Genomic DNA, 26,975 nt, shown 5'->3' with positions numbered 1-26,975 from the left:
CCACAATGCTGCTCCCTCTCCTCCTGATTCCCTTGCTGCCCTTCCCCTTGCCCAAACCGCGCTGGCTGCCACTTCCAGACATCTTCGATGTTTTGGGCGTAAACACAAAAGTTTTTGAAAAGGGCGGGTGAAAAGTGGGGTACTTTAATGGAGTGGGTTGGTGGGTGAGGTGACTGAGTGAGTGTCCCGACTCCCTAGTACAGTAAGTAAGTAGTAACAGTCAGGAAGTACAACTAGCAGTTACAATAATCAGTAGTAATCACAAGGAAATAGAGTGTGTGTACACTACAGACAGTGAGTGCACGCACGTGCAAACACGCGCAGGAGCTGGCCTATGAACAGAGAGTGAGTGAGTGCCCCTAGTACAGTAAGTAAGTAGTAACAGTCAGGAAGTACAACTAGAAGTTACAATAATCAGTAGTAATCACAAGGAAATAGAGTGTGTGTACACTACAGACAGTGAGTGCACGCACGCGCACACACGTGCAGGAGCTAGCCTATGAACAGTGACTAAGTGAGTGTTCTACTACAGTAAGTAAGTAGTAACTGTCAGGAAGTAGAATTTACAATAATCAATCAGTAATCAGAAGGAAATAGAGTGTGTGTACAGTACACAGACAGTGAGTGCACACACACACGCAGGAGCTAGTAGCCTATGAACAGTGACAGTGAGTGTCCTAGTACAGTTACAGTATATAACTATTCAGAAGGAAATAGAGTGTGTGTACAGTACACAGACAGTGAGTGCACGCACACGCAGGAGCTAGTAGCCTATGAACAGTGACAGTGAGTGTCCTAGTACAGATACAGTATATAACTATTCAGAAGGAAATAGAGTGTGTGTACACTACAGTACACAGACAGTGAGTGCACGCACACGCAGGAGCTAGTAGCCTATGAACAGTGACAGTGAGTGTCCTGGTACAGTTACAGTATATAACTATTCAGAAGGAAATAGAGTGTGTGTACAGTACACAGACAGTGAGTGCACGCACACGCAGGAGCTAGTAGCCTATGAACAGTGACAGTCAGTGAGTGTCCTAGTACAGTTACAGTATATAACTATTCAGAAGGAAATAGAGTGTGTGTACAGTACACAGACAGTGAGTGCACGCACACGCAGGAGCTAGTAGCCTATGAACAATGACAGTGAGTGTCCTAGTACAGTTACAGTATATAACTATTCAGAAGGAAATAGAGTGTGTGTACAGTACACAGACAGTGAGTGAGTGCACGCACACGCAGGAGCTAGTAGCCTATGAACAGTGACAGTCAGTGAGTGTCCTAGTACAGTTACAGTATATAACTATTCAGAAGGAAATAGAGTGTGTGTACAGTACACAGACAGTGAGTGAGTGCACGCACACGCAGGAGCTAGTAGCCTATGAACAGTGACAGTCAGTGAGTGTCCTAGTACAGTTACAGTATATAACTATTCAGAAGGAAATAGAGTGTGTGTACAGTACACAGACAGTGAGTGCACGCACACGCAGGAGCTAGTAGCCTATGAACAGTGACAGTGAGTGTCCTAGTACAGTTACAGTATATAACTATTCAGAAGGAAATAGAGTGTGTGTACAGTACACAGACAGTGAGTGCACGCACACGCAGGAGCTAGTAGCCTATGAACAGTGACAGTCAGTGAGTGTCCTAGTACAGTTACAGTATATAACTATTCAGAAGGAAATAGAGTGTGTGTACAGTACACAGACAGTGAGTGCACGCACACGCAGGAGCTAGTAGCCTATGAACAGTGACAGTCAGTGAGTGTCCTAGTACAGTTACAGTATATAACTATTCAGAAGGAAATAGAGTGTGTGTACAGTACACAGACAGTGAGTGAGTGCACGCACACGCAGGAGCTAGTAGCCTATGAACAGTGACAGTCAGTGAGTGTCCTAGTACAGTTACAGTATATAACTATTCAGAAGGAAATAGAGTGTGTGTACACAGACAGTGAGTGCAAGCACACGCAGGAGCTAGTAGCCTATGAACAGTGACAGTGAGTGTCCTAGCACAGTTACAGTATATAACTATTCAGAAGGAAATAGAGTGTGTGTACACAGACAGTGAGTGCAAGCACACGCAGGAGCTAGTAGCCTATGAACAGTGACAGTGAGTGTCCTAGTACAGTTACAGTATATAACTACAATACAAAATACAATCACTAAGTAGTAAAGGACAGCAGAAATACTGTCTAATACTATCTAATACTGTCTAATACTGTGTAATACTAATGAGAAATAAACTAACAGAGGACAGGAGGACAGCTGCCCACACAGGCAGGCCCTGAGGCCTAAAGCTGTAAGCTTGCCTGCAGCAGCTGGCCTGTCTCTATGTAACACAAAAGCTACTAACTAAAATACAATGTCTATCTAACTAACAACAATATAGGTGTGTATAGGAGGTGTATGTGAGCAAAAACGCTAGGTAAATGACCACAATAGAGCTCTTGCTAAGCCAACGCACAAAGGAGCAACTCTCTCTCTATGCAAGTCTCAGGCAAGGACGGAGAAACGGAACATGGCGGCCGCTATTTATAGGGTAGGGGCTGGCCAGGGTCCCCCTCTGTGATTGGCTGCCGTCAGAGGGCCTGGGAGCCCTCTGATTGGCTCTAAGGACATTAATCTGGGCTATGACGCTATTCGAGCTCGGTATTCGAGCTCGAATAGCGCCGTTTGCTCAAAATAGCTTGAATAGTGAATGGGCTATTCGCGTTTACTCGAATAGCCCATTCGAATAGCTGCAGCTATTCGGAGCTCGAATACCGAGCTCGAATAGCTGAAAAAGAGCTCGAATATTCGAGCTACTCGAATATTCGAGCTCTGCTAAGCACCACTGCTTCTAGGAAATTGAAGGTAAAATTCTAATTGGAAAGACCTGAGGTTTTCAAGAATGTTTTAGAGTTTGTTCTATATTTAGGCGATAAACTTTATTCTCACTACTATGTAAAATTTTGCTGGACATGTTGCACTTTCTGATATGGAATCTGTGACTTGTAGCCTTGTGCCTTGCCAATTAAATGCTTAATTATTTTAGTTTATATTCTTCTGATTAAAAAAAATAAATCTATTATTGCAGTAAAAAAAAGGAATTGTGGTTGATTGCTCTGAGTAACTGCACTATTTCTGCTCAGTTTTTTTGCGAACGCCCTTGATAACTCAACTTTAGTGACCAGAGTTCAGAAGAGAACTTAGCTAACATACAAACCTTAACCAGTTACGGATGTGAAAGCTGAAAAAGCACTAAAAGTGACCAGCAACCGAACATTTAACCTGCAGCTGATTAGTTAATGTTTCTTTTAGCTAATTGATTGGTGGTTAGTGGTTTTTGTTTAATAGCATGGCTTCCACTTGTCAGGGAGAGTTGTGAACTCCAACTTTGGGGCAGTATTTTGCTCCACAGGAAACAGAATTCTTCTGGGCTGAACCTGAACTTTGCATGAGGCTAATAGTATTCAGTGGCTGGTGATTAATTACCTGACGGCTTCATCAAATAATCAAGCTAGCAGTTATCAATCATTTGTACAATGTTCTAGTTCAGCTTGCAGTCATTCCGCTCATTATAAAGCAATATCTATTCCCAGACACACTGAGATTTGCATGCTAGAATAATTCCCTGCTCATCACTGCAGTGATTGTATCACTAGTGTAGCCATGCTGAGCACAGGGACATGGCTCCTATCCTGTCCTCTGTAGATACCCTTTTGGTACATTGAACCTCCATCCCATGATGCCTAGCATGAACCTGAAGTCAGCTCGCCATTAGGGATGGAGTTACCACATTTGCAAACCTGCATTTTTGCAACACCACTTTATGAACGTAACTACAGGGTAACTAAAACAAACAAGCATTAGCAAGCAGCCATCAGGTGAATTAGAGCAACTAACAAGTAATGAAGCCTCTTGTGTTAAAGGGGTTCCCTTGGGGGGTCTTTAAAATAAAAACGGACACTTATCTGGAGCTTCTACCGGCCCCCTGAAGCTGTAATGTCCCGCGCCGTCCTCCAACGATCCGCCGTTCTCTGCCGCTGGTCCCAATCTGATCGGCATCTGAGACCCACTGCGGCTGCCGCACGCGTGCTCTCTCCCACGCGCGTCATTGGGAGCTTACTACGCAGGTGCAGTACAAGAAAACTTCGTGCTGCACCTGCGCTGTAAGCTCCCGATGACGCACGTGGGAGCAAGCATTACTTGCCTTGTTAGACGAATATATTACCGGGACTGGCGGCGGGGGAACCGAGGATCGTAGGAGGACGGTGTGGGACATTACAGCTTCAGGGGGCTGGTAGAAGCCCCAGGTAAGTGTCCGTTTTTATTTTAAAACCCCCACAAGAGAACCCATTTAAAGAAGTCTCTCTGTTGCATAGGCTTTCATATCTTAAAAAAATACTAGTAGGCAGTGGTGCAACTAAGGAGCTTGGGAACCCAGTGTGAGTTTTATATGAAGCACTCTTTTGATGTGGAGTACCAAAACCTATCAAGGACAGCTGCAATGTCAGAGAGCTTCTGTATAATCAAAGTAAGGAAGCCGTTTGTTAAATGGTTACTTAAAGAGGAACTCCAGTGAAAATAATGTAATAGAAACGTGCTTCATTTTTACCATAATTATGTATATTCCCTGTATAGCGCATGTCAGAATGTTGCTGGCACTGGGAGCATGATCAGGGTGCGCATGGAGGGCCAGCTTTGCAGTGGTCGCCGCTGCTGGCTGGAGGGACTCAGAAAGACGGCGCTGGCACAGGATGACTCCAGGGGGCTGCAAGAAGCCCCAGGTAAGCTAAACTGCTATTTAATGCACATATAGAGGTGTTCATTACCAGCATAGCACCAGTTAAAAGCTAATAAGATTGTAGGCTCGCAAGAGCAGGGCTCTCTTACCCTTTCGGGTCTCGGATTTTGTTTTTCATTTCATAGCTTGCACTCTGTTATACATTTTATTCATCATTTTACATCTGTCATTGTAATCACCAGTTCTGTACTTTGTACCAGTGTCCATATTTGATTGTATATCATTGTCTGTATCATTATGTACCCCTTGTTGTTTTCCTGCTTTGTACGTCGCCACGGAATATGTTGGCGCTTTATAAATCAATAATAATAATAATGAATGAAGGGGGACCCCTAGTGGGCCCCTCTGGTACAGGGGCCCCAGTGAGGAATCCACCTCTGAACCCCCTATTGCTACACCACTGCTGGTAGGTTAAGATTTCACTAAGGGCTGGAACCCACGGGAGCGCTTTTGGCAGCGTTTTGGCAGCACTGCGATACGCTAGCAGTTTGCCAAAACGCTGGGCTAATATTAATGGATGGGGCAACTTCCACAGGAGCGTTTGCGTTTCTCAGAAACGCAAACGCAGGACATGCAGCATTTTGGGAACGTTAGCGCTTCAATGTAAAGTATTGAAACGCTAGCAGAAACGCTCAGCAAAACCTAAACTGAGCGGTTTTGCTAGCGTTTTGCGGTTCAGCACACTGTAACAAAATGAAAAATAATTCACAGGACCAATCAGGATAAAAACGCAAAACGCAAAACGCTGGGCAAAAAAATACAATGTTGCAAAACACGAGCAAAAACGCGTATGAATCCGCTTGCAAACTGCTCAGACAAAACGCTAGCGGTTGCGGTTTGCGTTTGCGGATTTCAGTGGGTTCCAGGCCTAACACTGCATCTGTTGTGTTCAGTCACAATGGACACTATATTTGCAAAAGGTATTGGATTGGACAGGGGTCACACTTGACATGTGAAAATGCAAATAATAGTTGGCTATGGGGCTACTGCATTTTCCGGATGTGCTCGCAAATTGTGCCTAATTTATTAAAACCGGCCAAAACACATTAAAATTGCATTGGAAGTCACACATTGAAAAAATGCAAGTGCATTGGGAAATACAGTAGTAGAAAAACGTATGCGTATGCCATTCTGCAAGTGTGACCCCTTCCTTAGGCAGGGCACAAACGTGTCTGTTAGTTTTCTGTGTGCATTTTTCTGCATACGTTTTCTGTACACCATGTGTGTCTGTATGTGGGAAAAGACATGTTTTTTCACAGTAGGTTAATGTATTTGATAAAGGCTGGGAGCACACTTGTTTCTGCAGAAAAGTATTTGTTTTAAAGGGATACTGTAGGGGGGGTCGGGGGAAAATGAGTTGAAGTTACTCAGGGCTTATAATGGTCCCCCGCAGACATCCTGTGCCCGCGCAGCCACTCCCCAATGCTCCGGCCCCGCCCCCGGCTCACTTCTGGAATTTCAGACTTTAAAGTCTGAAAACCACTGTGCCTGCGTTGCCGTGTCCTCTCTTCCCCTGATGTCACCAGGAGCGCACGGCGCAGGCACAGACCATACTGGGCCTGCGCAGTGTGCTCCTGGTGCCATCAGCAGGAGTGAGGACACGGCAAAGCAGGCGCATTGGTTTTCAGACTTTAAAGTCTGAAATTCCAGAAGTGAACCAGAGGCGGGGCCAGAGCATTGGGGAGTGGCTGCGCAGGGAACAGGATGTGTGTGGTGGACCATTAGAAGCCCGGGTAACTTCAATTCATTTTCCCCTGACCCCCCTACAGTGTCCCTTTAAGGCATGTGCGTTTCTGCATTTTTCGCTCTGTTTGGGGTTTTGAATGTGTGTTTTTGTGTGCAAGTCTATGGGTTGCATGTAAAAACACATATATGTTTGTTTTACATTGTACTTTTTTTGAAAATGCACAACTTGCAGCTAGTCTGCTTTAGGTGACCCAGCGGGAAACCTCATAGGGAGCAGTTGTCCAATCACAGCACCCTCAACAGCACAAAGCACTGTAATTGGCCGAATAGTGTGAGCGTAGTTTACTACAACCTACTGGAAACCTAACAGTTCAAGATGGTGCTGTCCACCTATTTAAGTTAGTTGAATTTCCCTGTTTCCTGCTGGGTAGTAGACTAGCGCCCAACTTGCTGCATGATTTTCAAAAACGCATGAATGATGTCAATCAGTCCGGATACTCCTGCTTTAAAAAAAATAAATAAAAAAAATTACTTATAATATAGTTGCTGTCTCATCTTAAAGGAGAACTGTAGTGAGAGGTATATGGAGTCTGCCATATTGATTTCCTTTTAAGCAACGCCAGTTACCTGGCAGCCCTGCTGAGCTATCTGCCTGCAGAATAACACCAGAAACATGCATGCAGCTAACCTTGTCAGATCTGACAAAAATGTCAGAAACATCTGATCTGCATGCTTGTTCAGGGGCTATGGCTAAAAGTATTAGAGGCAGAGGGTAAGCAGGACAGCCGGGCAACTGGTATTGCTTAAAAGGAAATCAATATGGCAGCCTCTAGATACTTTTCACTACAGTTATCCTTTAAGGCATTGTTCACATTGCGCTCCGTTCGAGTGGCCGACTGGCTGTTAGCAGTGGGCGGCTTTTGACACTTTTTTTCGATTCCTGACGCTTGGGTGGGCGATTGTTTTTTGTTCTAAGCGGTTTTGTAAGTGTTTTTCCCGAGCGGTTTTGTAATTCACTCCCTGACGCAAGTCAGGAAGTGAACTATTTGACGCGGAAAAGAATACAATGTATTTATTCTTAAAAAACGCAAACGCATTCGCTGCACAAAGCGATTTTGTCAGCGTTTTACGTTTTTCCTATACCTTCCATTGAGGCGGAATCGCCTCAAAAATGGTACATGCAGCGTTTCTCTGAGCGGGTCAGAAACGAACCGCTCAGATGTCATAGAGAATCATTGCACAAGCGTTCTTAGGGCGATTTTGAAAATCGCCCACGTTTGAAAAAAGGGCAAAAACGCCCTCAGTGCCCTCAGTATGAACGACCTCTTACAAGGAAGAGATGTGACTAACCGTTGCAAAAGCAAACTTTAATTCAGTTATGTAGGAAATAAAACAGCACATACACACCAAGCTGACAGGTCGTTCCTGTGGCTGCTTTGCACGAGTTTCAGAAGTGATATAACTTCTTATTTCTACAACAGATTAGCACTGGCTTTGCTCAGTGGCATAGCAAAGTAGCTAGAGGCCCCTGTTAAAGTTTTACATTGGGCACCTCTAAAGCAGCAAAATCTGCCAAAAACATCTGCAGTGACAGAGAGTTGTAAGCAGGAGGAGGAGAACAGTTTGCTAATTATTAATACTATTCAAAGTACATATAAAGGTGATCATTACCAGAATACAACCAATAAAGAGCAAATACAGCAGTTGGAGGTGGGCCCTTGATGGGCCCCTCTGGTCCAGAGGCCCCGGTGCGGTCGCTACCTCTGCATCCCCTATTGCTACTCCACTGGTTTTGCACTATTCTGCCAGTAAGACATTTAGAGCCGGATTTACCATAAGGCACTGTAGGCACGTGTCTACAGGCGCCTGATTTTGGAAAGGCAGCTCACTTCCCTCCTTGAGCGCCTTCCTCCCTTCTTCCCTATGCAGAGTCCTGCTGACATTATAAATGAGAGGTTACTCACCCTGCTCTTTCCACTGATGAGATCTCCCTTCAGTTAGAGGCACCTCTAGCTACTTAACACTGAGGTTCCTCTAGCTTCCTAATACTTGGGGGCACCTCTAGCTACTTATTATTGAGGCTGCTTCTGGCTGTTGCCTAATACTAAGGGGCACCTGTATCTTCCTGTGAAAGGCGAGGGAAGTAAGGGAGAAGTGACAGCTGGGACTGCCAGCATACTTGTGGGCAGTTTGGTGGGGGTTTGTTGGTTCATGAAGGGTGAAGTCTAGGGTGCCAGGACTTCTGTGCCTATAGGCTCCTGTGAGCAGGGGCGTAGCAATAGGGGTTGCAGAGGTTGCGACCGCATCGGGGCCCTTGGGCCAGAGGGGCCCTCCCTCAACTGCAATATTAGCTCGCTATTGGTTCTGTGCTCATAATAATCACTTCTATAGATACTTTAAATAGTGGTAATCATTAACAAACTGCTCCCCATCCATTTCTTGCACCTCTGACACTGTAGTTGCCATTGGCAGGTTTTGGTGTGCTGTATCAATTGTTATGTATAGAGTGCTTGGAGGTCCCAATTCAAAACTTGCATCGGGGCCCACAGCTCCTTAGCTACTCCACTGCTTGTGAGGTAAATCCGGGCCTGATGACATTACTAGGAACTCAAGCAAAACTAGTGCAAAAGTCTTCTAATGTTGTAAATAGAGGATTTACTCCCTGAAAACATGCAGATTGCAATTGTCCTAAACAAGTTTTATAATTTGTAACATGTATTAATCATACATAAAATGTATTTTGCAAAATATCGCTTATCATTCCCGTCTCTATTTTTTTTTAAGTATAACTAGCCTTTTTTTTTTTAATAAAAAGATCTGTAGCCCACATTCCAGCTGTATGATGAAGGCTACTGGCCAAACATCATAGCGCTGCATTACCACATCCGCCCAGTAGGTGTCAGCGTAGTCTATGAATGTGAAGCTCAGGGCTGGGCAGGAAGCTTTTTCCCCTCCCCCCTCACACCTCCCTGTAGAACTTGTCTCTTCTCTCCGGCTGTCAGTAAGATCTAGCCTGGCTGCAGACAGAGGCTGGAGGAGAGATTGCCAGTCCCAGACAAGGAGCCTGTGTGCGCAGACACACTGCAGGGGGAGGTAAGAGCCTTTCATCTGCTCTGCATAGGGACACGCTGCAGCAGTGGTGAGGGAGGGATGGCAGGCATGCAGAGGCACAGGGCTGCTGTGGGGCTGCAGCTGGAGCTTTTCTGGGAGTCGGGGAGGAGCTGATGTGCCTGCTGTTGCTGTACAGAAGTGACAGAGGCCCAAGTTTAATTCTGTCTTTAGGAAAGAAGACAGCTTGCCTGTGCTGGTCACATCCATGGATACACTCAGCAGGGATGCATCTGATAGGTTTTTCCTGGTAATCCCTTTATAGGGTGCTGATGCTGCCTCCAGGCAGGGGGCTTTAGCAGCCTATGGATGTCAGTGAGGATGAGTTTAATGAAAGTAAAAGGGCCATTCTAATCTAGGTGGCTTTTGTGGAGGGGGTGTGCCTTGTGCACATGCTGATGCTTGCTCCAGCCTTGCATACTGATCTGCACCTCCAGCGAGGTGTGTGCCTGCCTGCGTGCTGCACACCTCTGCTGCTGGGTACCACAACACCATCCTCAGCTTTTACCTTTTTTCATGTTTTTATATTGTTTGTGATGTCTGCACTGATGCTTCTGAATGGCTCACTTTTCTGCAATGAATTTTATAGTATGCTGTACTTAAATTATTAATACATTACATGGGATATTGAGCGAGATTGGATCCTGTTGCATTGTATCATTCCAAACCTTTCTGAAAATCCTCAGCAAAATAGATGTGATTTTTGCTCTTGGCAGTTTTTCTCAACGCTGTTATAGTATTTAACCCTTTATGGAAGATTGTTTACAAATGTCTCATATTTTAGGGAAAATCATCTTGAGTCAAAATCAACACATACAGAAGGTTCAGACTATGATCTATAATTGCAGATTAATCCATTCAAAACATTTCAGGATTATTTCATGTATGGGCTATAAATTTTACTTCAAAACTTACTGTATTGAATGGAGTGTGACAAGTTCAAGTTTCACCTAAGCCAAAGAAGTAGGGAGCTGCCAAGGTATACATATTGCATATTAAAGGGAACCGAAAAGGAGAGAGATCTAGAGGCTGCCATATGTATTTCCTTTTAAACAATACCAGTTGCCTGTTGATCCTCTGCCTCAAACACTTTTAGCCATAGACCCTAAAGTAGCATGCAGGTCAGGTGCCCTGACTGAAGTATGACTAGATTAGCTGCATGCTTGTTTGAGGTGTGTTATACACACACTACTGCAGCCAAAGAGATCAGCAGGACTACCAGGCAACTGGTATTTTTAAAAGGAAATATGGAAGCCTCACTTTAGGTTCCCTTTAAGAATACTCTATAGGCATCATTATTAACTGGGTGCTGAACCAAAATCTTGTGCAGGGCTAATCACATTCTGAAAGGTACAAATGATTACCTGGCAGTTTGATTTATCCAGCCTTCACTATATTTCTGAATGTGATTAGCTCTGTGCAGGTTCAGGTTCACTCTATAATTCTGTTTGATATAGAGCCAAAAACGTGTCAAACTGAACTTTTGGTCACATATCTGCAGACACTATTTAAAGTGGACCTGAACTGGTGCACAGGACAGGAGGAAAGCATTGAGCGTATGTGTTTAGAGAGTGTAGCCTGTCTAAATCCCTTATCTGTGACTAATCACAGTGTCATTTTATCTCTCAGCTGTGTCAGCTGGCTGCTTTGGCAGAGCAGCTAATTTGTAAACACATTTCAAAGCAGGAAGTAGACACACTGCAAGATTTGTATCAGCTGTAAAAGAGATGTTTTCTTTAAAGGTCATGTTGTTGCTTATCTTTTAGAGCAGAGATTATGTTTGGAGTCCAGGTCCAAATATTAAGTGAGATCGGTTTCACTCACTGGTGTTTCCTGTTGCAACTGTCGGAGCGAGTGCCTCAGGTTGTCCCACAATTTGTTTTAGGAACGTTTTGATGAATGACCACCTATTAGAAACCACTTACTGACAGTCAAAAGATGTCTTTTTAGCTAATTATTGGAATCGTCTGACCTGGGTGAAATGACTGAGGCAACTCTTCACCAGGTAATTGCACAGTGAGTTTAACTGTCTGGGAGGCAGGTTGGGACAGGCAACTTTGGGAAGTATTTGGATGGTTGTCGCTAAGATGTATCTTGTCTCAGTGTAAATCTCCACACCCTTTATGGAAAAAATAAAAAATCTTCAGCCATATGAATGCAGCGAGGTGTAGTAAAATCTTCTGGCCATTTACATAGGCAGACACTGTTAACACTTCATTAACCAGCACGTGCCATTCTTCTGCAGACAAGCCACAGTCTATGTATCGTGTGCTGTTGTGCAATGCTTCCATTAACCTGGCCCTATGCTATAAGCCTGTCCTCATCTGCTGCTTTAGGGAAAATCTCAATCTCTGCTACTCAGGTTTGTGAGGATTGTTGCATTTTTTTTTCCAGTTCAGTTGCATCATAATCAACAACTACAGATGGCTCCTTTTGTTAACACTCAAAATTACGATCCGCCTAATTTTTATCAAAGCGTCTGTGAAATCATAAGCTTCCTAATTTACCAGTCTAAAATAAACTATTTATAAACTATAGCTGATCTGATTAATGGTTTGGGTGCATACACTTGGCCAATTTTGATTGGCCAATTGTACTACTTCCATGTAGCATGTGAGATTACATACACAATCTGATGTTGTGCACATTTCTTAAAGGCAAGTTGTAATATCTATCTTTACTTACCTGGGGCTGGAAGGTCACGTGTGTCCCTCCCCGTAACTGCAGTCTTCTCCTGGGTCCCGCTGGCTGCCTCGGAAGTATTGGCCGGTGTGTTCCGCTCATGTGAGGGCGTGCGCCTGTGATTTTTCCACTTACCTATACATAATAGGCCTGAAAGATAAATCGAATTTAAACCGAAATCGCGATCACCAAGATCACAATTTCGGAAACGTCAAAGTGGTGATTATTGCGATCACATCATTTCCACATGGGAGAAGTTTAAAGAAGCGGCTTCAAACTTCACCAAGGTCTTGGCGCGTGCGGCCCGCAGTATTGGACATACCTTCCGCACGAGTCCAAAGCTGTCCATCCTCTATTGCTGTCTGCCGGCTCTTGTGCTTGGCAAGATTCTGGGTTCCTCTATGTCACATGACATACAGGAAGTATTCCGTGCATTAGAGCCTGCAGGAGGAGAAGTGGATCGACGGGCATCGCTGGACTCTGCTGCATCTTGGGGGACAAAGGAGGCACACAGAGACACAGAGGGGGCACAAAAAGAGACACAGAGCGGGAACAGAGACACAAAGGGGTCAAGAGAGAGACTCAGAGGAGGCAAAGGGGGCACAAAGAGAGATGGGGGCCAAAGGAAGAAGAAACAGGAACAGAGGGGGAGCATAACATTGGGGCTGAATCTCCTCATAAACCACAACAATGCTGCAGGACCAGCGTTTGCGTTTGGGAAAAAAGCACATCGCTCTGGTGTGCTCCATCCGGTACTTATCCGTTAGCCGGGCGCATCCGGCAGGTGGCGACAACTCCACCAGAGTTGCATCTTTCCCTACTATCCATGGCAGCCTGGAGGGGGAAAAGTAATTAGCGCCACCTGCCGGATAAGTACCCTCCATCCTATTCAAATACATTAGCCAAGCGCTTTTTGAAGCACAAGTGTTTTAAAAAGCGCTCAGAAGCGCTCTTGGTGTGTACCAGCCCAAAGAGAAGAATGTGTTTATACTTGATGGATCCCACCTTTAGGCCTCTTTCACAGTGCGACATTAACCACTTCACCACTGAGGGGTTTTACCCCCTGAGCACCAGAGCAATTTTCACCTTTCAGCGCTCCTTCCATTCATTCGTCTATAACTTTATTATTACTTATCGCAATGAAATGAACTATATCTTGTTTTTTTCGCCACCAATTAGGCTTTCTTTAGGTGGGACATTATGCCAAGAATTATTTTTTTCTAAATGTGTTTTAATGGGAAAATAGGAAAAATGTGGGGAAAAAAAATAATTATTTTTCAGTTTTCGGCCATTATAGTTTTTAAATAATGCATGCTACTGTAATTAAAACCCATGAAACGTATTTGCCCTTTTGTCCCGGTTATAAAACCATTTAAATTATGTCCCTATCACAATGTTTGGCGCCAATATTTTATTTGGAAATAAAGGTGCATTTTTTTCAGTTTTGCGTCCATCCCTAATTACAAGCCCATAGTTTATAAAGTAACAGTGTTATACCCTCTTGACATAAATATTTAAAAAGTTCAGTCCCTAAGGTAACTATTTATGTATTTTTTTTAATTGTAAATTTTTTAATTTTTTTTTAATTACAAAAAAAAAAAAAATTGGGGAGTGTGGGAGGTAATGAGTTAATTTTATGTGTAAAAGTCATTTATTTGTATGTGAAAAATGTGTAGGGTGTAGTTTACTATTTGGCCACAAGATGGCCACAGTAACTTTTTGTTTTAACCTCCCTGGCGGTAAGCCCGTGGTGAGCACGGGCTATGCCGCCGGGAGGCACCGCTCAGGCCCCGCTGGGCCGATTTGCATAATTTTTTTTTTTGCTACACGCAGCTAGCACTTTGCTAGCTGCGTGTAGCATCTGATCGCCGCCGCTACCCGCCGATCCGCCGCAATTCCTCTCGCCGCGGCCGCCCCCCCCCCCCCTAGACCCCGTGCGCTGCCTGGCCAATCAGTGCCAGGCAGCGCTATGGGGCAGATCGGAGTCCCCTCTGACGTCACGACGTCGATGACGTCGGTGACGTCATCCCGCCCGTCGCCATGGCGACGGGGGAAGCCCTCCAGGAGATCCCGTTCTTTGAACGGGATCTCCTGATCTCCGATCGCCGGAGGCGATCGGAGGGGCTGGGGGGATGCCGCTGAGCAGCGGCTATCATGTAGCGAGACTTTGTCTCGCTACATGAAAAAAAAAAAAAAAAAAAATTAAAAAAAAAGATTTGCTGCCCCCTGGCGGATTTTTTGCAAACCGCCAGGGGGGTTAATGCGACCTCCAAGCTTCCTTCCGGAAGCTTGGAGGAAGAATAAGGAGGCTGGACACGTGAGTTTTTTTTCTCACAATGACCGCGCTGCCCATAGGAGAGCAGCTGATCATTGCGGGGCTTAGATCAACGAACGGGAATGGATTTTCCCGTTCATTGATCTCTGGGCGAGCGGGCGGCGGCGTGTTTACTAGCGGCGGGCGGCGTGTTTACGAGCGGGAGCGCGGGCACGCGGAAAGTACGTGTTTCTCCGTCCCTGGTTTTTAAAGGATGGAAAAAGGGGCGGAGAAATACGTACGCGCGGGGGTAAAGTGGTTAAAGTCGCACGTTTAGAAAAGGTTTTCACATGGACTAATGCACAGCAATATTAAGTCTGTGCAACATTCACAGTGCACACGTTGCGTTGTGTGTAACGTGTAGCAATATTTAGGAAGTGCTGCATGTTGTGCGTTTAGCAATAAATCTGCTGCGTTGTGTGTGTTGCACATGCTCAGTAATCTCTTTTTTTTTTTTTTTTTTTTTTTTTTTTTTTAAATGTAACTCATGCGCTGTTTTCATTCCATCATTCTAAAACGGCGCACCAAACGCAGGGCTAAAGAATGTACTATAACGTCCAAGTTATAGTCTTTTAATGCGTTGCATTAGGGGCAAGTTATGCGACCTTAACTTCACATCAAATGCACCGTCCCACTGTGAAAGAGGCCTTAGGCCTTGTTCACATTGCGTTCTTTCCGCGTGTCCGTCTGCGTTGGGTTTTTTCTTGAGGCGTGTTTTTATTTATTTATTTTTTTTTTTTCTGATTCCCGGCGCTTGGGTTGGCGATTAGTTTTTGTGCTTAGCAGTTTTCTAAGCGTTTTTTTTTTTTTATCCCGAGCGGTTTTGTACTTCACTCCCTGACGCAAGTCAGGAAGTGAACTTTTTGACCCGGAAAAGAATACATACTATGTATTTATTCTTAATGTGAACACAATCGCCTTAATGCACGTTTTTGTACGCATTCGCCGATTTTCCTATACCTTCCATTGATGCGGTATCGCCCCAAAAATGGAACACGCACCTCTTTCCTAGCCGTGCCGCGCGCGACCCGCGCTGTTATGAACCTTCTCATAGACCTTCATTGGCCACGCGGTCGGGGGAGTTTTGAAAAACCGCAAGCGGGCGAAAAAAAGCCAAAAACGCCTGTAGTGTGAATGAGCCCTTTCTGATTCAGACCCATCAATTAATTTGAGCTGTGTCAGAAATGCGTGAGGACTTCGGGCCTCGAAGGACCGGTTTAACATCCCTGACCTACACAATCTACTTATAGTATTCAAGATCTGTAGGCCCTCATACTACATGGAGCTGGTAAAATTGGTCAGTGATTTGCCAATCATAAGTGAAAGTGTGTACCAGGCTTTATGCTATCTTCATCATTTTGAGACATAGAAGTGTGTGTGTGTGGTTTTTTTTTTTTTTTTTTTTGTGTTTGTAGAGCCAAATAAAATTACAGGCCAGGTGTCATTTAGGGACATTTGTTCAGTAATCCTGTAAGTTTCAGATACGTAAGAGAGATTACCCGATTAGTGGCCTGGGATATAAATGAATGGTAAGATACATGTACTCTACCTAAAAAGGCATTCCTGGTTATCCGAAATCTAGAACTTGATTCAGTGCAACTTTCTTTTATTTGAAAGAAACTTTTACTGATTGGGATGCAACGGGTTCCACTTCCTTCTACAATATCTTAATACTATGACTAGTACTTTCGGTCACTGACTCAGAACTAGTCATGAAGGTTACGAGTTCTGACTAAAATGTAATTCAGCTGACTGCATGTTTGTTTTCCGATAACACTAGAACTGTAGATGGTCAAATAGATGGTCAATGAATGCAAATAATTTCACGTTGATGGAAATGCAGCTTTAAAATGAACGAATCAAATGCTGCAGTAGATGCACTTGGCCCATTTTCAAGGTCGCTATCCGCAACCGCGGCAGTGAGAACACTGCCACTCGCTACATTGTGTTGGGTTTGCTGTGAGCGGGAATTGCTGATTGGCTAAAGAATACTTTGTTTTTTTTCTAGTTTACATTTCAACAGGAATCAGGAAATTGCAGAGTCTTCTGGGATACTGACTTCTGAAAAAACGCAGGCAAAAAACGCAAGCGCATGCGTTTTTAATGCGTTTTTCAAGTGATGCTCTTAAAAAAGTACAGCAGGCACTGCGATTGCGGTTTTCTAAAAACGCATCGCACCAGTGTGTACAAGTCATCACGATTTTCATTATTTTTTAAAAGACCTTGCGATTTTTAAAACCACATGCGTTTTTAAAAACCAAGCGCAGCAGTGTGTACAGGCCCTGAGATGTAAAGGATTCCAGCTTGCATGCAAACTTAATGTAAAATTGTATGCAGCTGTGAACAATTTGTAGTTTGAAGTTTGTATCATTGTCCGGCATTGTCAATAAGATGCAAATGTTTATGCTGGTTCTACACAAATTGAAAATGCACCAAATGACACAGCAGCATTGCGCCATTCTTAATCTGCATGGACAGTGACTCAACTTGAAATTATTCACATCGCATTGATCATCTCTAGTTACCATGTCTGCTCCCTTTCTTGGCTGACATGCTGATCTTTATGCAGTAATAATTATGGTCAGAGATGCAAATAATTCTGAGTTGATGCCAACTGTAATGCTAATTTTAGGCACCTTGAAAATGGGCCAAATGCATCTACTGCAGCATTTGCAACGCATGCGCTTGCGATTTTGCCCTTTGTTTCTCAGTGTGTACAGGCCCTCAGTACCAGTACACACCAAAAAACGCTAATGCTTTTTTGGAAGCATTTTTTTTTTCAGAGCGATTCTAGGCATGTGCAGAGCGTTTTTCTACACATGCCTAGCATTTTTTGGAGCATTTTGTTGTACCATATTTTATATTTTGTTACAGTAGAGCTGTAAATGAACAGCTTCTGTAACAAAAACACTTGGCAAATTGCTCTGATCTAGCGCTTTTCAGAGCGATTTTTTTCACTTCCTATACTTAACATTGAGGTAGAATTGCCTCAGAAATCCACAAAAAATGCGTTTGGGGAAAAATTAAGTCGCTCTGATGTGCACCATCCCATTGAAATACATTAGCCAAGCAGTTTTCAAATCGCAAACCTTTTTAAAAACGCTCAGAACCGCTCTTGGTGTGCACCAACCCTCAGTGATCTCTTGGTCAACAAGATGCAAGTCATTCTGAGTTGATGCAGTAGTATGCAAATATATGTAGCTTTAAAAAATGGACCAGATTTGATTGGTACATTTTTCAAAGCTACATAAATGTTGTATTGTTTTGAATTGGCACAGAATTATTTGCATCTCATTGACCATCCCTAGGGATCTCTCCTAATGATGTCTATGCAAAATGAGCAGTCAGGGCTCATTTACATTGCAATCCGCTCGTGGTAGTGTTCACGTTGGGTTTTTTTTGTTGCAATTTTTTTTCCGATTTCCTGGCGCTTGGGTGGGAGTTCCGTTTTTTGTGAAAAGCTATTTTCGCAGCGGTGACGTATAAGGAAGAAGGAGCCCGACACTCGGGCCTAGTGTTGCCAGCCATTTCTGGACAGGGCTTGGAAGAGGAGCCAGCATGCCGCCGTGGGACGTCTACACTGGGCTGCAGAAAGCCCCAGGTGAGTACTAATTTCGTATTTATTTTGAGGTCAGAGTCCCTTTAAAAAATTGCCATGTGCTTAAAAAAAGGCCGAAAACGCCTCTAGTGTGAACGAGCTCTCACTCCATCATGAGTTAAAATTAAGGGTAACTATTAAAGTAAAGCAGTTTTGCATAATGGTAGGGAATGTGGCATTAACCTTCTTAGCGGTAACTGGAGTGGAGAACCGCAGCTCAGAGCGGTAACCCCGAGCTACACTTGTGGCAGTGATTTCTCACCTCCTGGGCGATCCAGACGTTAGCAGCCATTCCTCTTCCTCTCCTCCGAGGCTCTGCATCCTCCTGGTGAGATCGCCGTGATGACAGCCTGCAATCTCACTATAGGGTTACTGAACCTACTGGAGAACTGCAGCGCTTGATCCCAGGGAGGTGTGTAAGTGCAGGGGCTTCTCCAGGCTCTCTCGTGTGAATTTTTTTTTCTTTCTTTTTAGGACCCATTCTCACCTGAGTGGGAATCGCGCGATTCCCGCTCACGGCAAACCGCTAGCGGTCTAGCAAAAACCGCTACACAATGTAGCGAGTGGCAGTGTTCTCACTGCCGCAGATGCTGTTAGCGAAAACAGCAACCGCGCTTTATGCATCGGTTTGCCGGCGACGAGCGTTCCGCGATTAGCGATCGTGATTGGCGTGCAAAGCACGCTAATTGCGATGGCTCCAAAACCACCGCAGTGTCCAGTGATTTTTTTTTTTTCTGTGCTAATCGCGGGAAAATGACTCCCACAAAACGCCTTCGGTAATCGCCGGCGTTCTGCGATTAGAAGTGTGAACGGGCTCTTAGGGTCTCGAAAAGCACATGAAAAAATTGTACCGCTTTTAGACCCTAAAATCAGGAAGGAATCATACCGCCAGGGAGGTTAAAAAAAAACAATGGTCATTTTTTTTTCCTTTTTGATGTACCTAAAAAAAAAAAAAAAAAAACCTGTCCCATTAGAGTGCTGACGGCGTAGGACTAAAGAATAGTCCATCTTGTAATAGGAACACAATGGATTGGGAAAGGGGCACCACATGTTATCCGCGTGTTGCATCGCATACAGTCATTGAAATTGTGCTTTACTGTTAATGTTTGCGATTTGCTTACAATGACACTGTTATCGCACTGCATTCGCCACATTGTGAACGTCGCATAGGTGGGGCATTGCAGTGCAGTACAAAGCAGCCGTTATGCTGCAACGCACCACTGTGAACGCAGCCTGAGTGGCAGAATCTAAATAGTGGTACCAGAGCAGGGACAAGGTCCTCCAGCACCCAAGGCTGAGACACCAAAGTGCGCCCCTCCATCCCTCCCACCTCAGCTGTCACACACGGATTGCTATTAGACTAAGAGGCGCCCCAGGGCCCACAACCTCCCCAACACCTTAATATGTAGTTATCTGGCTTGCAGTCACTGCTATGTATCCCCTTTTCTTATTTCTTTCTGCTTCATACACAATTAGGAATGACAGCTGAATGAATTGTGCGCCCCCTCCTACACTGCGCCCTGAGGCTGGAGCCTCTTCAGCCTATGCTTCGGCCCGGCCCTGAGTGGTACCTCCTCCACCATGCGCAGAAAGCCACGCCACCGCAGCACCAAGATTGTCTGGGGAACAAGGTTTTTTTTTTTTTTTTTTATGAACAGTTTCTAAGCGATTTCATGAGTGTATTTGGTAGTGATTTTAAAAAGTGTAATCAGTTTGCCAGCGTTTGCGTAGTGATAAGCATTTTTTATTAATTTTTAATTTTGTTTTATGTGCAGTAATCTAGAAACACTAGCAAAATCGCTCTGTGTAGGATTTGACAAGCGATTATGCCAGCATTTATATACTTTACATTGCAGAAACGCTAATTGCTAACGCTCACAAATGCTGCATGTCCTGCGTTTGCGCTTTTGGTAATCGCAATCGCTCCAGTGGAATTTGGCCCATCCATTAACATTAGCTGAGCGTTTATGGAAAGCAAGCGGTTTGAATCGCTCCCTAAATGCTCACAAAATCACTCTAGTGGATTCCAGCCCCCAGGCTCTGCTCCCACTTGAGCCTCTGTTCTCCGCTCATTGCTACATGGACAGTGAATGGCTCCTGTTTTATAAATGGGAGCCATTCACACTTGCCACTCTGCAACTGTTCCTTGCAGTAAGTGGGCCGCACTTCTGTGCGGATCATGATAATCCCGGGCAGGCAAATGGCTTTCCTCATATAGCCTATAGGGGTAGCCCATCCTCTCCCGGCTACAACTGGGCCATCAGAGCATACATTACACTGTCTGCTCCCGCTGATCGGGTGCAAGGGAAAACAGAGTCTGACTCTTCCTATGCACAAAGGAACAGACAGGACATGCTAGCGCAAACTTACTGCTTCTTGCATAGGATTGTGCAAGGATTGAGGAAAGACCAATGGCAACAAGCCAATCATGTGTAACTTCACCTGAGCATGCGCGGTCTGTTTCCTTGTAGATAGAGATAGCGAGAGAGGTTGCTTCTCACTCTCCAGACAGTCTTGGTGCTGCGGACATGCGGATTTCTGCACATGGTGGGAGTCGGGGAGAGGGGGAGCAGTATTTAGAATCTCCCACTCAGAGCCCTTCACAGAACACCTGCCGCTGGAAAGATGGACTATTGTGTGGTCTGAACTAGAAGTACATAATGTGAAAAGGGACCATTAGTTTCTTTTTATTACACGATTATTATTTTCTTACACATCCACCGCCAGGTTTTGTTGTATTTCTAAGGCCAGTAACTATTCTAGAAGGTAAGTTGCTTTATATGTAAGCTGTCCTCACTTTGAGGTTTTTTTTTTTTTATGTTGCGTTCCCCTTTAGAGAGTGATTTGAGCAGTTAGAATTCTCTCCCCCTCCCCCCATTCATTATTGAGCTATTAGAGCCATGCTAACTGCTCAGTGTAGTATGATAGAGATGTCTTTTATTGAGCAGTTAAAGCAGGTAAGTGAGTTCTAGTGTATTGCACTTCATTACATAGACAACTTGATGATACCAAATTATACGGCGTTAACCTGTAAAGTGTCAGCAGGAAGTATGAAAAGGATTACAATACAACTTCTAATGGAATAAAGTAGTTCAGGTTAATGGGTAATCTTACATACAGCCACCCAGGTTGTGTGTAGATTTCTTTATATAAATGGAAAGGACGGTGCTGGGAACCTCATACTTCTATTTCTTTTGGATGGCGCTGAAAGACAACGTCTCTGTGTGCACTGCTGCACTACATTACTTTAAACCCACACACCATACAATTAAAAGATCCAATTTTACACCAATTCAATAAATACCATTTGTACAGAAAATCGAAAGATTTTTTTTTTTTTTTTAATTTGCTTGAGAAATCTGATCAAATTCCCCCCCCCCCCCTTTTTTTTTTTTTTTTTTTTTTTTTATTTGATAAAAGATCAGGAGTGTTGGATTTTTCTGATCAATTTATATGAAAATTGGATGGTGTGTGTGTGGTAGATTATCAAATTTTTTTTTTTTTTTTTTTTTTTTTTTGATGCATGGACCTAAGCAAGAGTTTTCAATCATTTTTTTTCGTATTTGTGGAACAATTGAACGTGTGTGTGTGTGGTTCATTGGTTACATTTTTGAAATGTTACAATCAGTCAGAAAAATTGATTGCAATTCTTGAATTGAAAAGAAATTAAAAAAAATTGTGTGGTGTTTGGCCACCTTTATTGTATGTGGAATGCTCACCCCTTACACACACAAACCCTTGCTAAATACAGAATTGTTATACACCAAAAGCTCTTGGGTTTGTTGAATTGAACAATAGCAGATAGTACAAACAATATAATACATACCTCATGACACTGGACATTGCCAAGAGATGCCCACACATTTGACCACTAAATGTTAGTAATACAACTTTTTCCTCAGCATTTATCCCATTTCCAGGTTAATTCAAGAGGTAGATTATCTGTGAGGTGTCAGTATTTGTGGTTTGCATGCAGATTGTATGCAGCTTGACATTGGGTCAGTCAAAGTTGTCAAATTGTATTTGACTGGCCCAAGCTGCGTGTAATTTTCACACAAGCCTCAATTTGCATCTTCTTGACAATCTGTTAGTGTATGTACGGTATACTTTAGAAACCGTAATGCCATAGTAGAACGTAATGCATTTTTCAGGTCGCCCATTTTTTACCTTAATTATCCTAGTTTTCGGTCATCAAACGCTGCTTTATATCAATATATTGCTGTATGGTGGTAGGTAGCCCCACCCTCCCAGTGATAATTAGCCTGGGATCTTAATGCCACACAGTCTTCTTACCTACAGCACATTCCACAGTGATTCACCTTGCCAACAGTAAAAATCCTGGCATCTGTTAAATTTAAGAATGTGAATTGGAGTGAGGTGAGACTTTGCAATGGGCAAACATCTTACAAATTCTTTGAAAAGGAATATTGTAAAAAGCAATTTTATCTATTTGTTCATTCAATTTATGTACAGCACAGTTCCTTGAAAGTGCTTTGTGTTAAAATGGGCCCTGATCAAGAATGTAATATACACCGGTCAGCCAAAACATTACACTGAGATGTTGCCAGCAGATACATAAAGGCCTTTAAGTTGTGAGGTGGGACCTCCCCAGATCAGATTTGTTTCTCCAGCTCATCCCACAGGTGCTTGACCAGTTTAAGATTTGGGTCATTTGAAACTTCAGTGCAAAAGAAAATGGACAGCTATAATTGCAGAAAAGTTATTTAACCATTTTTTAAGTCCTAAAAAGCCCTTATATACTTCCACTCTCCATATAAGACATACCCAAAGAATGAATAGGTGAGATGCCTCATAACGCATAATGCATGCTAGTATAAAAAAGCCATAAATAGAAGGTAAACATACGCTAATATCCAGCTATACCGGCTGTCATGGTCCCTCTGTTTGGCGGCATCCTGGTCACAGTGCATGTCATGGCTTGCAGCCTTTAAAGCTGTTGTCTTAGCTTGCACAGGATTTTTGCACACAGGATCTGTGCGCATATGTCAACCATACCATATAAAAGGATGCTACTATTTCTGAAGTTCACATCATGCTACTTATTGGCTCTATTCCTGAGTTCACACAGCTTGTTTGACTTTCTGGTGTCCCGTGTACTCTGTTCTCGACTTATCTTCTGTATTGATAACTACCTGCTTTGAACTTTTTGAGCCTCTGATATTCCTACAGCCCACTATGACCATCTTCCTGGGTAACTACTACACCTTTCTACTGCCTGTCCTAAAGTTGGAGTCCTTTACTGGTGGTCCTGCTATTTGCACCTGATCTGTCTCCCTCTTTTGTATCTTGTAGGGCAATCCCTGGGGCCTGAACTTGGCAGTCACTAACAGCAAAGTAGCCTGCTGCCCACTAAGGGTAGCACCCTACTCGCCCTTGTGGGAACCTCCTGAAGATTAGTGACTGCTTATATTTTGTGCATTGGTAGAGCCTGTGTCTTCTTCTGATGTCTACAGGTGTCTAATCTTATTAAACTATCCAGCAGTGATAACCATAGGAAGATACATATGTATACATAAATATGACCATTCCGGTTTCAATAATTTGTATTTGATTTTTCAAAAATTATTAACAAACATTTCAAAACAATGTTTTGCATTTATGTAGGTTTTTACATTAGTGCATTTATGTAGGTTTTTACATTATAATAATATGACCATTCCAAGGGCAACCGTCAATGCCTTGAATGTTCTCATATTACTTAACATTTTTTTTGCAACATAGTAGGGTACATTCTGCTGCTGAAAAATGACACTGCCATCAAGAATTACTGTTGCTATAAGGGGTGTACAAAGTCTGCATTTTAGGCAGATGTCAAAATAACATTGATTTGAATGCTCGAACCCCCATAGTGCTTTCTGCTGCCATTCATTTCTCAGGTAGACAATTGATCAGATCATACTCATGACTTAAAAATGTTAAATGTGGCAATTTTCTGCTGCACTGTACATGCTGTGTGTATTAAAAGGTTACATATAAGAAAGCTGCAGTTTGCTTGCAATACACAGCAACCTATTGAACCTAATGCTCAATGAGATTTTTCAGTTGATTTACTGTCCGATCGATCTTTCTGATCGGTTTTTTTTTCAATTTCTATTCACTTCGTTCAAATCCAGTTTTATCAGCTTAACAGACCATATACATGCCCGATTTGACGTTCAAGTGTCCAAACGACGGGTTGTTTGCGAAAATCTGATGTGTGTACGAGCCTTTAGTCTCCTTTGTAGACATGCAAGTTTAGATGTGTTCAAGATCTACCTGATAAAAATTGTTTGCCACATTTTACCTATTGGATCAGATTTTGGAGATTTTGTAGTGCTGCCATATGCTTCACCTGTGCTATGTCTAATGCTAGGTACACACTGAGATTTTCTGGCAGATTTTTAGCCGATCGGAAATCAGATCGGACATGTTGGAAATAATTGATCTGACAGTAAATCTGCCAGAAAATCTGTGTGTACCTAGCATAAGTGTTGGACATTCAGATTGTCTCTCTCACTCTGTGGTTTGATATGGACAGAAAGGTTAATGTTTCTACAACTCGGTAATAAAATCCAGAGCTGTGGAGTTGGTACAAAAATAATCCGACGCCTCAGTTTATGAAACCACCGAATCCAACTCAGACTCCAGGTACCCAAAATTGCTCCAACTCCGACTCCACAGCCCTGATGAGATCCCAACAGTCTATTTATTTTAGGCTCGGCTCCCTCTGTAGCAGGAAAAATATATATCTATATATCTCTGACAGTGAACGGATCTTATTTTACAAATGTGTCGTTAACATTTGTTAGATCCAATGGATCTGTTGGAGTAAGTGGGCTGCACTTCTGTGCCTTCCTCCATTTTCCCGAACAGGTGGACGAGGTTTAAACGCCTCCATCAGGGCTTCAGCCAGACCACAGCGGACCATCAGAGCAGACGCTACTCTGTCTGATCCTGCTGGCCACACGTGGTTTGGCTGCAGATGGGAACTGAGCCTTATTCTTCACCACTATGTTTTCTGTTTTTCATTGCTGTCAGTTTCTGTGGTGGAAACTCTCTTTTCCTGCGTTATGGAACACTTGGTAGAGCAACATGAATACAAGTGGCCAATTACCGTAAATGCAAATCTGGCTTTGTTCTAATTGTCATTTGAATGTTTCCTATGCAGAGTTGGGCTTTAAAGTAGAACCTAAATGTAAAAAAATAAAAAATAAAAAATTGGCTCATCAATGAGGGGAGCTGCTTAGAACGTTTGTGTGAGCTGGTTTAAGGATATACTTAAACCCAGGATTGACTATCATTCCAATCAGTAACTGATACCACCTTTCCTGCGAGAAACCTTTAACTTTTCTCGAATAGATTATCAGTGAGGTCTGTGTGGCTGATATTGTGGTGAAACCTCACCCACAGTGTGATGGCATGACTAAGGCTGGGAATACACGAGTCGACCCCGGTGGCTCAATTAGCCGCCGGATCGATACCCGCTCATCCCCGCCGGCACTCATTATCTTCTGCTCGTTTTCTTCCCATTGTCCGCCCACTGGGATCGAGCGCAGAATTGATCCGGCAGGGTATCGGACCTGTTAAAAATTATCAATCGAGTCATCAGCGGCTCGATTGATAAGAACAATCCATCTGTGTATGCCCAGCATAAGGTCCTGACAGTTTGCTGTCTGTGAACCTTGTTGCATTGTGGCCTCCTTCTGAAGCGGGTTGAACCGCGCGATGCATTAAGGCGTGCGGCGGTTATACAGTCGTCCTCCTTTTCCCTAATGTAAGTTTTTCACTTTCACCTTCACTACTCCATACACGTATTGGGTCATCCAGGTTCTCCTAGGTTGTGTTTTACCTACTGCATGTATACTATACTGCTTTAGGGCTGGAACCCACAGGAGCGCTTTTGGCAGCGTTTTGGCAGCACTGCGATACGCTAGCAGTTTGCCAAAACGCTGGGCTAATGTTAATGGATGGGGCAACTTCCACAGGAGCGTTTGCGTTTCTCAGAAACGCAAACGCAGGACATGCAGCATTTTGGGAGCGTTAGCGCTTCAATGTAAAGTATTGAACCGCTAGCGGAAACGCTCAGCAAAACCTAAACTGAGCGGTTTTGGTAGCGTTTTGCGGTTCAGCACACTGTAACAAAATGAAAAATAATTCACAGGACTAATCAGGATAAAAACGCAAAACGCAAAACGCTAGGCACCCGCTGGGGAAAAAATACAATGTTGCAAAACACGACCAAAAACGCGCATGAATCCGCTTGCAAACCGCTCAGACAAAACGCTAGCGGTTGCGTTTTGCGTTTGCGGTTTTCAGTGGGTTCCAGGCCTTATTGTTGCACTGTAGTGGTTTCCCAATTGTTACCACACTTGGACCTTTATAAGGCCAATTACCTTCCTTATATGTATTTAATAATGCACTATTTCAAGCACTTTGTGCCCAATTCATGACTTAAACCTTTTATATGGTCTCACCACTATAATTATCATTTTGAGGGCACCTTTTGACCTATCAGTCTGAATATAATATATTTTGGAAGTCCTATACTTATGGTCTGTACAACTCAATAATTTTTGGGGAAAATGTTTGTGAGGACAATCTATTTTGTATTTACTATTTATTTCTTGACATAACTATACCGCCGTTTTTCACCTTTGGTGAACTTTAATATTGGTTTTAACATTGTTTGTCTCCGTATTCAATAAAGATTTGTACTTTTCGAATATTATCCTGAGTTGCTTGGTGCTGTTTAAATTTGGGTACTCTTCTCTTAGTTGTTCATGCATTGTGGGAACT

The 26,975-nt window shown here is 43.4% G+C and overlaps 1 protein-coding gene across 1 annotated transcript in view; it reads left to right on the top strand.

Annotated features, from left to right (window-relative positions):
- Positions 1 to 9,482: 9,482 nt before the first annotated feature.
- Positions 9,483 to 26,975, top strand: part of LDLRAD4 (low density lipoprotein receptor class A domain containing 4) — a 404,941-nt gene continuing 387,448 nt past the window's right edge. The window contains exon 1 of the mRNA XM_068237123.1: positions 9,483 to 9,570. The gene's annotated coding sequence lies outside the window, so the exon portion shown is untranslated. The remainder of the gene's footprint in view (positions 9,571 to 26,975) is intronic.

This window comes from Hyperolius riggenbachi, chromosome 5 (genome assembly GCF_040937935.1).
Source record: "Hyperolius riggenbachi isolate aHypRig1 chromosome 5, aHypRig1.pri, whole genome shotgun sequence".
Classification (NCBI taxonomy): domain Eukaryota; kingdom Metazoa; phylum Chordata; class Amphibia; order Anura; family Hyperoliidae; genus Hyperolius; species Hyperolius riggenbachi.
The sequence above is the reverse complement of the archived record's forward strand: the minus strand, read 5'-3'. Positions and strand labels throughout refer to the sequence as shown.